Source organism: Tupaia chinensis, unplaced genomic scaffold, assembly GCF_000334495.1.
Source record: "Tupaia chinensis unplaced genomic scaffold, TupChi_1.0 Scaffold000022_1, whole genome shotgun sequence".
NCBI classification, from domain to species: domain Eukaryota; kingdom Metazoa; phylum Chordata; class Mammalia; order Scandentia; family Tupaiidae; genus Tupaia; species Tupaia belangeri.
In genome coordinates, this window is record NW_006159452.1 from 1,930,166 (window position 1) to 1,943,182 (window position 13,017).

The window sequence follows — 13,017 nt, forward strand, 5'->3', positions numbered from 1 at the left end:
AGAGAAAGAGAGATGAACACAGAGAAAGAAAAAGTGTGGGGGGATGGCCACGCCACAATCCCGTCTCCATTTTGTCATGGCATCTTGGGCACACACGCACTGGGTCCTGGACTCTACCCACAGTCGGCCATGGGGGAGCCCAGTGATGTGACTGCTCTGCCATCTGCTGGTCTCCTGGCATGATGTTAAAGCTACTAAAGCCGGGACTCCAATCGTGGCCAGCCAAATGAGTCCACCCTCCACCACCACGCCAACTGCTGGCTCTGGTCCTGACTATTAATACCTCCACGATGGAGCTTAAGTTTCATTATGATTTTTGGAGGATATATCATTATTATGGAATACTTATTAGCAGTAATAAGATTTCAGATTTATGTAGAAATCTGAAGCCCCAAGTTAAATGACTTACCCAAAGGTACATTAGAGCAACGAGTAGAAGAGCTCCTGTTGTCAATGCAAAGTCCCAGAAGACATTCTGAACATCTTTATGCAGCAAGGTATAAAGCCAGTAGAGCCAGTATTCAAACCCAGGCTGGTCATGTGAGATACAGATTCTCCTGCCCAGCACCAATCCATCGAACCACAGGATCAGCCAATTTTCATAAATTATCTAGGCCCTCGTTCATATTGTTTTATCTTTTCCTAACTAGGAGTCTTTCATGTAACCATAGCTTAAAAAAACAAATGAAACAATATATACTTTGAAAGTAGCTCTCAAATAAAATTTCCTTCAGTATCATCTGACTTTTAAAAATTTAAACAGTAAGTTGAATTCTACTAGAGAAAGCAATGCCTAAACAGTATTTATACTGTTACATATACATAATGAATAGATTATTAAAAGAGAAAGTCTGTATGATCTTGTTGACAGATAAAAAGGGAAAATTATGTGAGTTATTCCTAAATCTTAGTTTAAGGTTTAATTCTGACTATCATGAACACAATAAAAACCATGTTATTTATTTATTTTGAGAAGTTTTTGCTATAGGTGAGTGCGCTCACCAGAAAGACAGAGGGAGACAGAGAGACAGAAAGTGAGAAATCACCCCCTCAAGGGGGATGGCTACACCGCAATCTCGTCTCCTTCATTCTCCTCTCAGAATCTTGTGCACGCACACACACACACCTGGCATGAGTTTAAGCCACTAGGTCTGGGACTCGAACTGTGGTCGACTACATATGAGTCCAGCGACATAGCTATTATGCCAATTGCTGGTCCCAAAAGGATGTTAAAGACACGAGTTTATAACACCTAATATGTGAGAAGAATATATCAGTATATTTCATCTTAATATGTAACTGTTTCATGTGACAGTACATATGTGTTGCATACAAATTTACCTATAGACAGCTGGCAATTATAGTACACTGGATCTCTATAGAAGAGACATAAAGCTGTTTACCATGTAGTTGCCCAGAAAAAACAACACTATTGAATTATTTTCCTGTATAATGTACTACTAGAGTTAAATAAACTCTAATTTTCAAATACCAAATAACCCTTTATGCTAAATTTGTTATGTTCTAATTAGCGCTACAATGAGAACCATCTAATCTAAATTATCAGCAAAATTAAAATCTACCTTACTTTTTATAATTGAGAAAGCAGTGCTTATTATTCAAATGAGGTAAATGAGTTCGTTTTCTGCTTTTCATATTTTCACCAAAAGACTGAGATGTTTATTAATGCTGTCTGTGCTTCCAAATATTTCCTTTGTGAAAAATTGAGCCTTTATTTAAAATGCAAACTTAGAATAGAAAAGATATGTCAAATCTGATAAATCTCACTATGTAATCAAGTATCTGGAGTACAGTAGCCATATAACAGGGAATCGTTACATTCATTAAAGGAATGAGGCCCTCTGCCTGGTCTGGTAAACCCTCTGTGTACTCTATGTCCTTCCAAAAAGGCTTTTAGATATGGGTAAGCATTATAACAGCTGTATTTAAAATGAACACAGTCATTTCAGAGCTTTAACTTGCTTGCATAATGTAAACATAATTTTTGAGAAAACATTTTTATTTTATTATACAAGCTGCCAAGTCAACATGGCTGTATGAATTTTAGTTATGGGACCAATTCTTTCTAAAATACTTTATGTTTCATAATTTCCCAAACTCAGGGATTGTATTTTTCCCTATTCTCTTCAATCACAAATGGAACATGTTTTTATTGTGTTTTACAGGAATGAACTATATATTGCAAAGACTATGCAGACTTTAACCATCATTTAGTGTTTTATTCTCAAAGCCTAACAAACTTACCCTTTTTTATATCTTTCTGCACTAGTGGAGGAACGTGAAATAGTTTACAATTTATCAAGCTCTACAAAATATTATTTAAAAATAGGAAATCTTGATTTAAGAAATACTACATTGAAAGGGAAATACAAGACAATGGCCAGTGAAAGTGCTACTTGCTTAGAAAAAATTATAAGGGATATTAGTCATATTCACTATTTCACTTTTTGTGGTTAGATATAAATAGAAAAGTTGATTTTGCAGCACTATTTACTCCTAAAAAGTGACATAAATTTTTTTGCTTCATATGTTCTTTTTACTCCTCCTTTGGAATCACCCTAGGTATCGCCCCATAAAGGAAATTTCTTTGACCTTAAAACTAGGTCAACCTCTTCAGTGCCTTTAAGTTGCCATAGCACTCCTTACTTCTCAGCTGTAACTCGTCTTCCTAGAAATTTTATGTACAATGACTTCCACTCTTATCATTCATCTACCATCAACACTTAAGGAATAGATTTATGGGAACAAGCAAAACTATTTAGAACAATGATATAATCTACTATATTTTGAAATATCCATCAAAATAAAAATTTTAATGGTTTTGATTTAGAAAGTAAGCCTATAGTTTTACTTACAATGTTGTGATAAAATGCATAAGTAAATATATTGGTTTCAATAGTGTTAAAAAATAAAAGAGCCTAGAGACTAGCAGTTGGCATAATGGCTATATTGCTGGACTCCCATGTAGTTGACCATGGTTTGAGTCCCGCATCGAGTGGCTTAAACTCATGCCGGGCATGTGTGTATGTGTGCCCAAGATCCTGAGAGGAGAATGGAGAAGAAAGGACTGTGGCATGGCCATCCCCCTTTGGGGGTGGGGGTAATTTCTTGCTTTCTGTCTGTCTGTCTCTCTCTGTCCTTCTGGTGAGTGCACGTGCCCTATAGCAAAAAGTCTCAAAAAATAAATATATAAAATAAAAAATCCTAAATACTCATTCCTATTTGATATAGTATGGTAAGCACAAGTTCTGGTATAAAATTGTCTCTAAGTTATATTATTAAACACATGAACACACTATGCAAATCAATATTCATAGCATATTCCTTTTATGAAAGTAAATTGATAAATTTATTTGCTTTACATAGAAGCATACATGGGAAACTGTTTACACAAAGTATGCTTAAGAAAAGTAAAGAAGGATATTTACATTGAAGATGTAAATTTCATGTCATTTTGTCAAATTTGAGTTTGCTTACAATGTGCATGCTGCATATCCTTTACTTCTATGTCAACAAGGGGTGTATATGATTAGCTAATATATGAGGTACATTTTCTTGTCTTCCCTCTATTTGTCAGAATTAAAACTGAAAATATCTGACATAAATTATTAAATAATAATATAAAATAGAAGCAATTGATATGTCAGTTTACTAATATATAATAACACTAATTTTAAAACAGCTCATATACCCTTTAAGTTTGCCAAAATCAAAAAGAAAATACATTCTTAAAGGGTAAAAGAATCTTAGAATTATAAGTAAACAAACTATAATACATTGAAGAAAGAATGCCAATCTGTTTAGTTTTGGAACTGGCATAAGTACATATCCTTCCGTACAAACATGCTGATCTATATTTGTGTTTTTAAATCAAAGACAATATTGATGATTAAAATAGAGGCTTCCTTGACATATCCAGAAATTGGTAGCCAGACTAGTTCATTAGCATCATCCTTTCTGGAATCTTGTAAGAAATCATAGTTGGAGATGAAAACAATAAATAAACTGGGAGGACTTTTTGACAGTTCATATTTTTCAGTCTTGGCATACTTTTCCATACTTGTTTTGACTTGCTGAAAGTTTCATGACATATCATTTTATTGATTGCAATTATATTTTCTCATTTAAAAATATAAAGTAAAATATCTATGTATGTGTGTGTGTGTGGGTGTCACTCCTTCATTTTCTGTGTTCGTTGCTTGCTCTAAAAAAAATTTTAAATGATCTATTCATTGCAAGTGACATATTTTTGGAGATTCTGAAAACTTGCTTCTCTTTTTGTTAATTTTGAAGTTGATTTTTCATTGCTATGAGGCTCAAATAAATAATATTCTCAGTTCTTTAATAGTGTTCAGAAAGCGTAATGCTTCTGTATGAGATATAGAGAAGTAAAGCCGATACAAATAAGCTGCATGGCATGATTACCCAAATGGTGTTTGTATTTTGACAATTTGAAAAGGAAGGTTTTTTTTTTTTTTTTTGGATGCATTTTAAGTCACATTTTATTCTCTGATTTCAACCATGTAGTTTTCTCAGTGCTTTTGGGTGAAAGGATATGGATCAAAGACAGAAATGTATTAGAATTCTTTAAACAGAGGATATGTGAAGCCCACATGTTTATAAATTCTTTTCTTTTCTTTTTTTTTTTTTTTTAGAGGTTTTTGCTATAGGGCTTGTGCGCTCGCCAGACAGACAGAGAGAGACAGAGAGACAGAAAGCAAGAAATCATCCCCCAGGGGGCATGGCCACACTGCAATCCCTTCTCCTCCTTTCTCCTCTCAGGATCTTGGGCACGCACGCACACGCACCTGGCGTGAGTTTTAAGCCACCGGGTCCGGGACACCAACCACAGGCTACTACATGGGAGTCCAGTGACATAGCCACTACGCTAACTGCTGGTCCCCGTGTTTATAAATTCTCTGAGGAAGAGTATGGAGCAAGTATAAGTGTGAGTTTAAATTAATATTTAAAGAAACCTGACATGTAATAACTTTACCAAGTGTTTTCAAGTAAAGTACTGATCTTATATAGACCATACTTATAAAGTAAATTATTTTCTAATTTAATTCTTAACATTTTCACTCATGGGGGAATGTGTAATGTTGGTAATGAGAGGTAAAGCTTTATTAAACAGCCATGATAAAAATATATGAATTCAAAATCATTTCTAAGCTAACTCCATGTATATTTTATAAATGCTATAATTAGAGATACATCTTTTTAGGATATTTGACAGGCTCAGCTCTGATGGTGCAGGCAGTAGAAGTACAGTGGTGCAATGCTGGAGGCCATTGGGAAGGCTCAGTGTCCATGTGTAGGATCTACGTGACCTGAGCCTGCCCAGGGGTGTGCCTGTGGTCCTCATTGGCTGCAGGACTCCCCAGATCATGGTTGGAAGACTCTGCTAAAGTTAACGAACTTTTTCTTTCTCTGGAAATTAATGAATAAACTTAAAAGAGAAGAAAATTAGTATTGGACAAATTAAGGTTTTTTTTTACATAGGTTCTGATAATACACAATTTTTCTTTTGTTTTAAAAAATGAGTGATTTAGTTCATATGTTATTATTATTATTATTTAATTTGAATAGAGAGATACAGAGAGAGAATTAAAGGGAAAGTGAGAAAGCAGTCCACTAAGTCCAGGACTTGAGCTGCAGTCAGCCACATGGGGGTCCAGCATCTCAACCACCAAGTAATCTGCTGGCCCCAATACACAATTTTTCTAAAGATGTACATGTGTTAAGTATGTTCAATGTCTTATTTTGGTTGTTATTCATAGGCAAGTAGTATATGTTTCTTTAAAATAATCATGACATTGATGTTGTTTTAACTCCTCCAGTTCTACTAAGGTAAGTGTTTTAAAATACATGCTAATTTACTTTAGTATGTAGGTACCAAATAGTAAACAACAACTATATATATACACAAATAAATAAAATAATAACTAAAATAATAACCTCATGCCAATTAGAATTTTAAGTTTTTACTGGTTATGTATAATATATGAAATTCTAGAGAAAAATACATGAAATCAATACTGAAAAAATAGGAAACCATAGGCAGATATATGTAAGATTTATTTAGACTCTACTGCTCATGGCAGTAGAGTTTAATTACAGCATATCAAAAGAATATATTAATATACTAGTCTCTTTTTGTTGTGAAGGTAAAGCCTTTGAATATACAAATTTAACAGGTTTTAAATTAATACAACTAAGAATACAGGTATCAAAAATTTTTAAATCAATTCTTTGAAAGAGTTTTAAAATGCATTTGAAAAGCATGATTCACTTTAATATTTATCAGTTCAAGGGATTGGAAAAGAAAGTGATATAATTAAATTCCAAAAATATCTTACCCCCTAAAATGTGTTTTTCTTTTCTTAAAATTCAAATAAGCAAACAAAATACTTGGAACACACCAAAACAAAAATTTGAGGTCACCCAGAAGAAAAGTGATAATAAGCATTATTTTGACTTTGGTCTCATTGTTGAGTAATATAGATCTAGTTATTTGGGTGTCCAAATCTGTAAAGCTCTTGAGGAACATTTATTATGCTGAATGAAACCCATCATTAGTATGTCTACTTTCTAGTTACCAAGGGACTGCACTTATGTACATTTCAAATTAGGAAGAATGAACCCTTGCAAGCTTTCAAAGTTAGAAATGATCCCTAACTCCACAATTCAGACAGTTTCCTACATGTATAGGATTAAAGATCATATATATCAAACAAATCCTGATATATTCTGACTGACTAAATAATGCACATGAAATTGTCACCCTGAATCAGTACGTTTTGCTTATTATTCTAGTTGCTTCTCACATTCCTTATCTCCACCTCTAAATAGAAACACAGAACTACTGCTTATCAACAGAAGAGCATTAATTACACACTAGCTTCCTCTGGTTGACTCTTGCTTTTATAAAAACTGTGGAACCTCTCCATGTTGAATGAATACAGTGTAAGCTACTCTAGATAGAGTAGTCTTTGTTGGGTTACACACACTCACACATACAAACACACGCACACGTAGAGTAGCACTTAACTTTCCGTTAGTAATGAAAAAGACATTCAGGACATTTAAAAACTAAAGGTAAAAATTGAACCAGCAGTTAGTGTAATGGCTATGTTGCTGGACTGCCATATAGTTGACCACAGTTTGAGTCCCGGACCTAGTGGCTTAAAACTCATGCGGGGCACTGTGTGTGCATGCGCAAGATCCTGAGAAGAGACTGGAGGAGAAAGGACTGTGGTGTGGCCATCCCCCCTGGGGGGTGATTTCTCTCTTTCTGTTTCTCTGTCTATCTCTCTCTGTCTGTCTGGCGAGCGCACACACCCTATAGCAAAAAAATAAATAAATAAATAAATAAATAAATAAATAAATAAATAAATAAATAAATAAATAAAACTAAAGGTAAAAATATATTTATGGGAATACTTCCTTTTAGTGCATCCTCATCTCTTGTTGAGTTCTCTAAGCTCTGTCTTACAGACTGAACACACTCCCACAATAATACCTGTATTCTAACCCCTAGAACCTGTGACTGTTTTACCTTTGTAACAAAAGAGACTTTGCAGATGTGATTATATTAAAAATCTGGAAATGAGAAAATTTTCCAGTGGGCCCGATATAACCAAATGGTTCTTATAAGAAGGTGGCAGGGGAGTAACAGAGAAAGAAAAGTGAAACACATAGAAATAAATATGACAATGGAAGCAGAGAGAGAGTTGAGATGATTCTAGGATTTGAAGACTGAAGGGGTAACCAGTCAAGGATTGCAGATAGCTTCTAGAACTTTGCAAAAGTAAGGGAAAGGATTCTCTCCTCAACCTTCAGAAGAAATCAATTCTGTTGACATCTTGGTTTTAGCCCAGTGAGACTACTTTTTGTAATTGTGACTTCTGGATTTATAAGTTAATAAATTTTTGTTTGTTAAGTCATTAAATTTGTTATAGCACCAATAAAAAACTAACACACTATGTGATTATTAAATTGTGCGATATGTGTGTGTGTATTTTCTTTTTTTTTTAGACGGGTCTCACTAAGTTATGGTCCTCCTGCTTCAGCCTCCTGAGTAGCTGGGACTACAACAAGTACTTCAACATCGAGTTTTTAGAGTGCGCCAGCAATCAACTCAGGCCTCCCAGGAATGAAACCCAGGTACCCTATATGATCTCTGCCTCCCAAATGTTGGTGTGAGTCAGTACATACTCAGGCTGTAAAAACTGTTATATTCTCTGAGAATCTGCTGAAATACTTATGAAAATGAGACATTACTTTTTCTTACTTGAATTCACCTGTAAATATTCAACATTTCATCTTCACTCAAACTTTCCAATTTAAAATTTCCCTGAAAGAGAATTTCTGTTAGAAGCACTGGGTCAATAGATAAGTTATGAATTTTTTTTCTGAGCTTTTCTACGCAAAAGTGCATCATGACTTTTCAGATGACTTAATATATAATATTATTTAGTAAAACAAAGCCTATAGTTTGGACTAAAAATTTAAAAAAGGATATTTTCTTGGTTCTTTTTCCTACTCAAATGTATTTTTAAAATATTTCTTAAATTATCTTCATTTACAGTTTATGGTTTTAGTAAAAAGAAAATAAAAATTCAGCTGATTAAATTATAAAACATAATCTGGTCATTGTAGATTATACTTTAGCCTCCACACAAGGTATGATCTCTATAAACTACTAAACTACATGGTGATACTATTTTCTGTTTTAAAGTGGTTAACAATGCAAATACTGTTAATCTGTGAGTTTTCTGTTACTTAAGTCACATTTATTCACATTGCCCAATGTAAAAGTTACTATAGGAAAATTGATTACCTTTTGAAGTTAATCTAACCTACAGAAATTACAATAGAAAAAGCACAAACACTTATTTTTTCTTATTATATTAGAAAAAAAAGAATTACTGGTTAGTACAGCAAGAGAAGGAAGATAATTCTAGGTGTAATATTCTTTAAGGGACTTTAGAACCCAAAAAACAGTAATACTTGGGGCCAGCAGGTGGCGGTGCAGTTAGGGTGTTGGACTCCCACGTGGCCCACCTTGGTATCATAGACTTAGCAGTTCACTTTCTCACCTTCCCTTTTTCTCTCTCTCTGACTCTCTTGGATGAGTGCACATGCTCTATTGTAAATTTTAAAAATAAAATAATAATAAATAAAATTAAATAATTATTTTAAAGCATAGAGTAATATTCATTTAGGCTGGCAATTTTAGTTGTTAGATGCAAGCAAGAGAGCAGAAGTCAGGAAGGTTTAACTTAAATGCAAGGAAAGAATTTAGATAATTTATATAAGCAGGGCCAGATTAGGCATATTTGTTTTTACTCTAAGCATAAGGTTTAAGGGTATAGAGTCCTGTTTTGCATGCTAAGTGTAAACTGGTAGTAGCAAGTTGAAAACCACAGAACTGAAAACATTTGCCTTCTGCCCCAAGATATGGAGAACTGAATGGTGAGACACTTCCCCCCTTACAACAGAAAAAGAGCTGGATTAACTTCAATTTACAACTGGCAGCAGAGAAAATGACTGGCCAAAAATCTAAGAAAAGATAGAAAACGCGCAGCAAGGACGGTGTTTGAAAGGAAGGAGCAGATCCAAATTCACACTTACCTGGGGTGGGTGCAACTGAATACATTAGAGTTTAGCTGGTAGATCGGCCAAATGGTTGAAGGCCAAGTGCAGCCCATCAGGATGGTGTGAAATCCCTACAGGAAGGAGTCAAAGTATATAAATTATCTCCTGAATCTTTACAAAAGGAGTTCAGGGTAGTATCTTCTGTGCTGCAGATCTGGAAGAGAGGAACATCAAGCTTGCCAGGGCCAAAAAACTCACTTCAGATTCTTTCCTTCTTTCTGTTATAGAACAGAAGTCTTAACCTGGGGAGGCTAGGGGATGGTGGGGGATGGGGCATGGGCAGGAAAGGAAAAGAAAGGCAGGTCAAGGTTGATTACAGTACTATGACCTTACTGCACCAGTGAACATTCATTGCAACTAAAATAAGAGAGAGAACGTGATGGGTGCTGGTAGAGACAGAAAGAGAGGTGCCACCAAACTGCACAGAGATCCGAGAGCTAAAATTGTAGGAATACAAAATGGGAACCGGATGCCAGGGGTTGAAAGAAGAGAGAGAACGGATCTTGATTGCAAAGGAGTCTTTGTGAAAAAAATTAGGTGATGAAACTGTACTGTGTGATACTTGGGTGGTGCAAATGTCATAATGCATAGAACAATATAACACCACAAGGAATGAATTGATTGAATGATTTTTTTTTAAAAGAATACAATATATTAGAGAGCCCAGTATTAAATACTGATTGTGAAACTTAACTCAGCTTATATTACAAGTAAATAACAACATGACTGAATGGTTATGGGAAAAGGAACCTGATCTAAACTACTTGAAATGAAAACGGCTGACCAATCATTTTAAGGCAGTAATAATAATAAAAACAAACAAAAAGACTTGTGCATAGGCAATAATAATAATAATAATAACAAACAAAAAGACTTGTGCATAAACATGACCCTATTCTAAAACTGCTTATGTACTGGTGTGGGACAAATGACAAATTACTAGTGATTATAGGAGTGGGAAATCACTCCCTCAGCAGGGATGGGCATGATGCAACCCCTTCTCCTTTGCTCTCCTCCCTAGAGTTTGAATGTGCACACACACGTACCTGGCTTAATTTTCATGCCTCTGGTTTTGGGACTGAAACCACGGTCAGGCATATGGGTATCCAGTGCCTTAACCACCATGCCACTGGCTGGCCCAGATCCTCTTTTGTATAGGGGTGGAAAGATTTATTTTGCTCAGACATTACTAGATTAATGACTACAACAGCTGAATAAAAAATTAACAAGAGAAAATCATACCAATTTATTTATGTTTTATGTGGCCAGAAGACTTCATAAGGAAATAAAGACCCAAAGAAACAGATAAACATGTATATATTTTATACAAGGTTTGATGTTTATAGTCATGGAAAAGTATGGTTGGACAAGGGCATGATCTAATGATAATAAATGGGGAGAATCTTCATGGGATCTCTGTTCAGGTTCTTCTCTGTGTCCTTATGTCTTCAGAGATAAGAATGTTCCTTTGGGTCCAGCAGGTAGAGTGGTGTTTATGGTGCTGGACTACCACATGGCTGACTGTAGTTCAAGTCCTGGACCTAGAAGCTTGCCTTCTCACCCTCCCTTTCTCTCTCTCTGGTCAGATTAAGCAATAATAATAAATAAATGAAATAAAATAAAATAATTATTATTTTTAAAATATGAATATTTCTTTCCTCTGAGTGTAGGAAGGGCACCTTTCAAAGTAGAGTCTAATGACCTGGTTCATGGAAGAAGGGAGAAACAGCAGTGAGAATGATGGGACCAGCTGGTGGTGTGATAGTTAAGGCAGCTGGATCCCTCATGACTGACTATGCCATTCAAGTCCCTGATCTAGTAGTTTGAAAAACATGCTAGAAATGTGTGGATGTGTGCTCAAAATCCCAAGAAGAGAATAGAAGAGAGTGAATTGCAGTGTGACTGCCCCCCCCATGAGTGCTCTTTCACTTTTCTTCTTTCTGTCTGTCTCCAGCAAGAGTGCACACAACCAACAAGTTAACAAGAAAAAGGTCAAAATGACCTTCTCACTTCTGCTATTCTCTGAAATGCCATAGTGCCGCATTCTGGTGTTCTATGCCCTAAACCCATACTTGTAAAGGATTAAACTTGGAGATGTTAGTATAAACTTAAATTTAGTTTTTAATATATTTATGGAGTACAAGCATGCTACCCTAAACATAGCACCTTGCCATATTGAATATTTCAAACTGAAAGAAAAAAGACTGTGTAGAATAGACTTTCTGTCCTTCCACTAAAGCAATCATAAAACCTTTGTGTGAGAGTTTTTTTCCCTGTACTTGGAGAAAAGTACCACTTTACCTCTAAAGAGACACAGAGAACCTGAACAAGCAGATCTTATTAAGTATTTTAGTTTACTTCACTTAGCTCATAATTTTGTCCTATCACATATTTCCACAGCCTTTCATTCTTCATCAGACACATTCAGATTTAACCACTTCTTCAAGTTTTCATTTCCTTATGACATCTCTTCTGTCATGTAAAATTTATATTAATGAGGGACCAGCAGTTAGCGTAATGGCTGTGTCGCTGAACTCCCACGTAGTCGACTGCGGTTCAAGTCTGAGACCCGGTGGCTTAAACTCACACCAGGAGTGTGTGTGTGTGTGCCCAAGATCCTGAGAGGAGAATGGAGGAGAAGGGATTGCGGTGTGGCCATCACCCCTGAGGGGTGACTTCTCACTTTCTGTCTCTTGTCTTTCTGGCTAGTGCACGCGCCCTATAGCAAAAACCTCTCCAAAAAAAATTATATTAAAGAAAAATTTATATACTTTTCTCTTTTTAATGTGCCTTTTTGTTACAGGAGCTCCAGCAAAGAACTCAGAAAGAGAAGTAAATATTTGCTTCTCCCTTATAATAGGCAAGTAGACAGGTAGATAGACAGTTATGGAAGTAGTCCTACAGATACTGTGTTATACAGACATATATTTCCCAGCTCTAGCTACACGGAGGGCCTAGAGCAGTGACAACACAACAGCAATGAGCACACCTAGCCCTCAGCCTTGGCTTCTAAATATCATTCTCCATAAAATGAAATGAGATATCTTTACAAAATTGGCTACTTCTAAGACTTGGATAAGGAAAACGAAAAAAATTACCCTCGGGTATTATGTAGTTTTAGAAAATAAGGAAGTGTTTTTAAAAATTGTACATATCTGAAGAACATAGAAACTTCCAGTGGTCTATAAAAGCCCTACTGACTGAAACTGGAAGAATTTGGGTAAAATAATAAATAATGAAAAGTTTTTTAATAACCAAATGAGTTTAAAAAAAAATCCATGCATCTGTGATAATATAAATATATTATTGAATAAATAAATCAACTGGAAAGTGAAG